The 5,609-nt window shown below is 43.8% G+C and overlaps 1 non-coding gene across 1 annotated transcript; it reads right to left on the reverse strand.

The window, feature by feature from the left end:
• Positions 1–3,231: 3,231 nt before the first annotated feature.
• On the reverse strand, positions 3,232–3,369 carry LOC119932668. The gene has a single exon (XR_005452410.1). It is a non-coding gene; the product is annotated as a small nucleolar RNA SNORA7 (small nucleolar RNA).
• Positions 3,370–5,609: the final 2,240 nt, after the last annotated feature.

The following is a 5,609-nucleotide window of genomic DNA, read 5'->3' on the forward strand; positions in this document are numbered from 1 at the left end:
AGGCAGATTTGAAAATAGAACTATCCTTACATATTAACAGTATGAAAGGGAACAGCATGGCCCAGTGGATAGAGCCTGGGCTGAGTGTCTCAAGATTGAGGTTCTAGTCTCACCTCCCCACATTATCTGCTGGGGAACCTTGGGCATGTCATTGAGTTTCTCTGTGCCTCAGTTTCCTCATCTGTAAAACAGGGATTAAAGGTCGCCTCTCCATCTCACATTAACACTGTGAGGCCCATTTAAGGCAGGAAGTGTGTGTGATATTTACCGAACTGTGTCTGATATTCACCCCACCCTCAGCCCCTTAGCACTTATTTACCTATCTATATTTCATTTTAATGTCTGTCTCCCTCTTTAGACTGTAAGCCCCTTGTGGGCAGGACACAGGTCTACCCAACTCTATTAAATTGTACTCTCCAGAGCACTTAGCATTGCACACGGTGAGTCCTCAATGAATGTGGTTGATCGATTAATCTGACTGTATTTACCCCAGTACTTGGCAACTTGTAAGCGCTCAACAAACACCACAGTTGTTGTCATGATTAGTCACGCATCAGTCATTTTAGACACTTCCACTCACATAGGAAGAATCTCACTCTCTGAAGAAATATTTTCAAGGCAGAAAATACTGTTTTATTTTCCTTTAAAAATGAAAGAAAATGATTTCAACACTACCGCACTAAAAGATATTTTATGGAAAAGTGCTGTCTGCAGTAGCCAAAAGTCCCACACCTAAAGTTATGGTTTCTGCATTTCACCCGATAAATGTAGCTCTAAATATATCATGGGGATCAGTGATATTTATTTTGGTCACTGCCATTTCAGCAAGCTATAAAAATGAGTTAAATTCTTTGTTGTGTATTTTTAAAATAGATGGCGGTCGCCTCTTTTGATTTGTTCTTTATTATTTTGCCAAACAAAAGGACTGAAGATATGGTTACTCAGATCTTGTTGAAAAGAAAAAGGGCTTCTAGTCACTCGAGTTGGAATAATAATTAACCCTCAAACGATTTGTAGGTTCAGCCACTTAGGAAGACTTCAGAGTGTCGTGGGAATTGTAGGGAAAAGGTCTGATGAGAACAAATGCCTCAATTTAGCCTCTCTGGGGAATAAAAATGCATACTCCAGGGTCACAGGAGTAACTGCGTAGGGTTGCAGAGGCTGAGTGACCCCCAGACAATACTAGGGTGCAGGGGTACGAATGTTCAAAGTGCGTCTGGCATCTCGTCTCGTCCTTTGCTTTTGAGTTGTCTCCGACCCATAGCGACACCCCGGACACATCTCTCCCAGAACGCCCGGCTCTCCATCTGCGATCGTTCTGGTAATGAATCCATAGAGTTTTCTTGGTACAAATATGGAAGTGGTTTATCGCCGCCTCCTTCCGCACAGTAAGCTTGAGCCTCCACCCTCGACTCGCTCTTAGGCCGCTGCTGCCCAACACGGGTGAGTTTTGACTTGTAGCAGATTGCCTTCCACTTGCTAGCCACTGCCCAAGCTAGGAATGGAATGGAATGGACAGGTCTCGCTTCACTCGCCCTCTCATAGTCGAGACTGTTAGAGGACTGGAAAGTCTCCAGGCGCAACCCTGAAAGGGAGGTCTGGTGTCTAGGAGAAGTAAAATATTAAAATATTAGGCAGGTTGAGGATAGACAGAATGACATAGGCACCCCTGTGATCATTTAGAAAAAGCACCCTATTTGTTAAGCAACCAAAGGACTGTAGATAAGGTGTGCTTGCCAATGGATGCCAAATCTGCAATCTTTCACCAAATCTTCTGTTTCCCAGACTGCCAACCTTTATGATAGCTGGAGATCCAGAACAGCTGGGTTGGGCCCCACGATGTTATGCAAAAGTATTCATTCATTCATATTTATTGAGTGCTTACTGTGTGCAGAGCACTGTACTAAGCGCTTGGGAAGTACAAGTTGGCAACATCTAGAGACGGTCCCTACCCAACAGTGGGCTCACAGTCTAGAAGGGGGAGACAGAGAACGAAACAAAACATATGAACAAAATAAAAAAAATAGAATAAATATGTACAAATAAAATAAATAAATAAATAGAGTAATAAATATGTACAAACATATATACATATATACAGGTGCTGTGGGAGGGGAAGGAGGTAAGGCGGCGGGATGGGGAGGGAGGGGGAATGGGGAAGGAGGCCAGGGGGTTGGGGAGGGGTATGGCGGGGTTCTCGTCCACTTGTCTGCTGTGTGACTTGGGCGGGTCACTTACTTTTTCTGTGCCTCAGTTACCTCATCTGTGAAATGGAGGTTAATACTGGGAATCCCACATGGGGTATGGACTGTGTCCAACCTGATAAGCTTGTATCTCTCCCAGAGGTCAGTACAGTGGCCGGCACTTAGTAAGCACTTAAAAATACCATTACTAAAAACACTTCTAGAGGGCTCTTGTTTGTATATTGTAATGGGTTTTCTCAGACCCTCTCCCCTTTAAAACTCTGTAATACTGTGTCCCTCCCATGAGCCGAGAAGCCAAAACGAAGTGTATCTTCATGGAAAGAGCCCAGGCCAGGGTGTCAAAAGACCAGACTTCCAATCCCAGTACTGTGACCTTGGACAAGTAACTTAACTTCTCAGAGCCTCAGTTCCTCGTATTTAAAATAGGGATAAATTACTTTTCCTCCATCCTACTTAGACTAGAGAAGCAGCATGGCTCAGTGGAAAGAGCACAGGCTTGGGAGGCAGAGGTCATGGGTTCAAATTCCAGCTCTGCCACTTGTCAGCTGTGTGACTCTGGGCAAGTCACTTAACTTCTCTGGGCCTCACTTCCCTCATCTGTAAATTGGGGATTGAAACTGTGAGCCCCAAGTGGGACAACCTGATCACCTTGTAACTTTCCCAGTGCTTAGAACAGTGCTTTGTACATAGTAAACACTTAACAGATGCCGTTACTATTATTTTTATTATGAGCCACATGTGGGACAGGAACTGTGTCTGAGGATTAATTTAGATCTGCCCCAGGGTTTAGAGTAGTGCTTGTCTTGTGTTATGTTTTCGAGTCATCTCAGACTCATAGAGACACCGTGGACACATCTCTCCCAGAATGTCCCGCTCTCCATCTGTGATCATTCTGGTAGCGGATCCAAAGAGATTTGTTGGTAAAAATCCAGAAGTGGTTTACCATTGCTTTCTTCCATGCAGTAAACTTGAGTCTCCACCCTTAACTTCCTCCCAGGCTGCTGCTGCCCAGTGCAAGGGAGTTTTGACTTGTAGCAAATTGCCTTCCACTTGCTAGCCATTTCCCAAGTTAGGAATGGAATGGGTAGGCCTCTGCTTGACTCTCCCTCTCCTAGCCGAGAGTGGTAGAATACTGGAAACTCTCCAAGTGCGATCCTGAGAGGGGAGAGTAGTGCTTAGCATATAATAAATGTTTCACAAATACCATTAGAAAAGCCCTTGTTCTTTTCAAATTTAAGCACATGGCACTCTGATTAGAACATAACCTGTTTTATAATTAATGCTTATATGACAGTACTGGTCACAGAAACGTCCTGAAACAGAAATTCTACTATTATCATCTAGCCCTAGTTTTCAGACCGCTCCTACTACTACACTTTCAAAAAAATCAACTTTCTCCAAATGAGCCCTTTGTGTGTTCACACTCTTTGGACTCTCTCTCATTCAACCCAAATATTCAATCTGTCCCTAAATCCTGTCAAGTTCAACCTTCACAAAATCACTAAAATCTGCCCTTTCCTCTCCATCCAAACTGCTACCATGCTAAACCAAGCAATTATCCTACCCTGCTTTGATTATTGCATCAGCCTCATAGCTGACCTCCCTGCCTCCTGTCTCTCCCCACTTCAATCCATACTTCACTCTGCTGCCTGATCATTTTTCTACAAGAACATTCAGTTCATGTTTTCCCACTACTCAGAAAACTCTAGCGGTTGCCCATCCATCTTCTCATCAAATAGAAACACCTCACTATTGACTTCAAAGCACTAAATCACCTTGTTCCTTCATACGTCACCTCACTATTCTCCTACTATTCATTCATTCATTCAATCTTATTTATTGAACACTTACTGTGTGCAGAGCACTGTACTAAGAGCAAAACCCAGCCCGCACACTTTGCTCCTCCAATGCCAAGCAATTGCATCTTGATCTTGCCTATCTTACTATCAACCTCTTGCCCACATCCTTCCTCTAGTCTGGAACGCTTTCCTTATTCATAACTGACAGATGATCACTCTACCCACCTTCAAAGCCATTATTAAACGCACATCTTCATGAAGAGTTCTTCCCAATTAAGCCATCATTTCCTCTTCTCTTTCTCCCTCTGCATCACCTTTGCACTTGGATTTGCATCCTTTAATCACCCCTCCCTCAGCTCTGTGGCACTTATGTACATATCCATAGTTTGTGTGTATCAATATCTGTTTCCCCCTTTAGACTGTAAGCTCAATGGGAGCAGGATACATGTCTACTATCTCTATGTTGTACTCTCCCAGGAGCTTAGCACAGTTCTCTGCACACAATAACCCCTCAATAAATACAATTGATTTTTTTTATTAGGCTGTCCGTCCCTACCTCTTGCAGCATCACTGGTCACAATTTGATTGTTGCCTTAATGCAAAGATGTAAGGAGAAATCCGACAAGCCAATAGCCAAATTATTTCTCTCTCTCTCCTGCTTTCTCCCTACTCTTTTCACCCCCTTTCTCCTCCCAGATGGTAAGCTCGTTGTGGGTTGGGAATGTGTCCATTTACTGTTGTATCTTATGCCCCCAGAACCTTAGTGCAGTGCTCTGCACATAGTAAATGCTCAATAATTACTAATAATTGGAAGTGATGGCTCCAGTGGACTGATACCATCCCCCATTGACTTGGAGGAAGGACAGGCAGCCAAAGTGCTCCCATCCTACTCCGAAGGTGGATCCAAGATAATAAATAATAATAATGGCATTTATTAAATGCTTATTATGTGCAAAGCACTCTCCTCCTCACTGCTTACTCCTGAGACTGAGTACTTCTCATCCTCCTCACTGGATACTCTTGCCCCCTACCCTGGGACTCATGGGGGCACCTGTCCCCTTCACCAATAGGAAAATCTCTCTCCATCTACTCCAATGTGTTCCTTGAAGGGCAGCAGGTGAGAACAGATCCCTGTCAATCAATCAATCAGTCACATGCCTTGCACGCTTACTACTGTGAGCAGAGCACTGCATTAAGCTCATGGGAGGGTACAATACAATAAATAGAGTATACACTGAATGGAACAGAAAATGGACTAAATACAGGTAGGAGACTCAACCCCAGGGCACAGTTGGCATTGCAGCCCCAGAGTGAGGCCCTGTGACCTTGCATAAGTCACTTACTGCTCAGTGCCTCAGTTCCTCATTTTAAAAATAGGAATAAAATACTAATCCTCCATCCTACTTAGACTTTGATGATGATGGTATTTGTTAAGTGCTTACTATGTGCCAAGCACTGTTCTAAGCACTGGGGTAGATGCAAGGTAATCAGATTGTCCCACATGGGGCTCACAGTCTTATTCCCCATTTTACTGGTTAGGTAACTAAGGCACAGAGAGTTAAGTGATTTGCCCAAAGTCATATAGCTGATAAGTGGTGGAGCCAGG

The sequence above is a fragment of the Tachyglossus aculeatus genome, chromosome 9 (assembly GCF_015852505.1).
Source record: "Tachyglossus aculeatus isolate mTacAcu1 chromosome 9, mTacAcu1.pri, whole genome shotgun sequence".
NCBI classification, from domain to species: domain Eukaryota; kingdom Metazoa; phylum Chordata; class Mammalia; order Monotremata; family Tachyglossidae; genus Tachyglossus; species Tachyglossus aculeatus.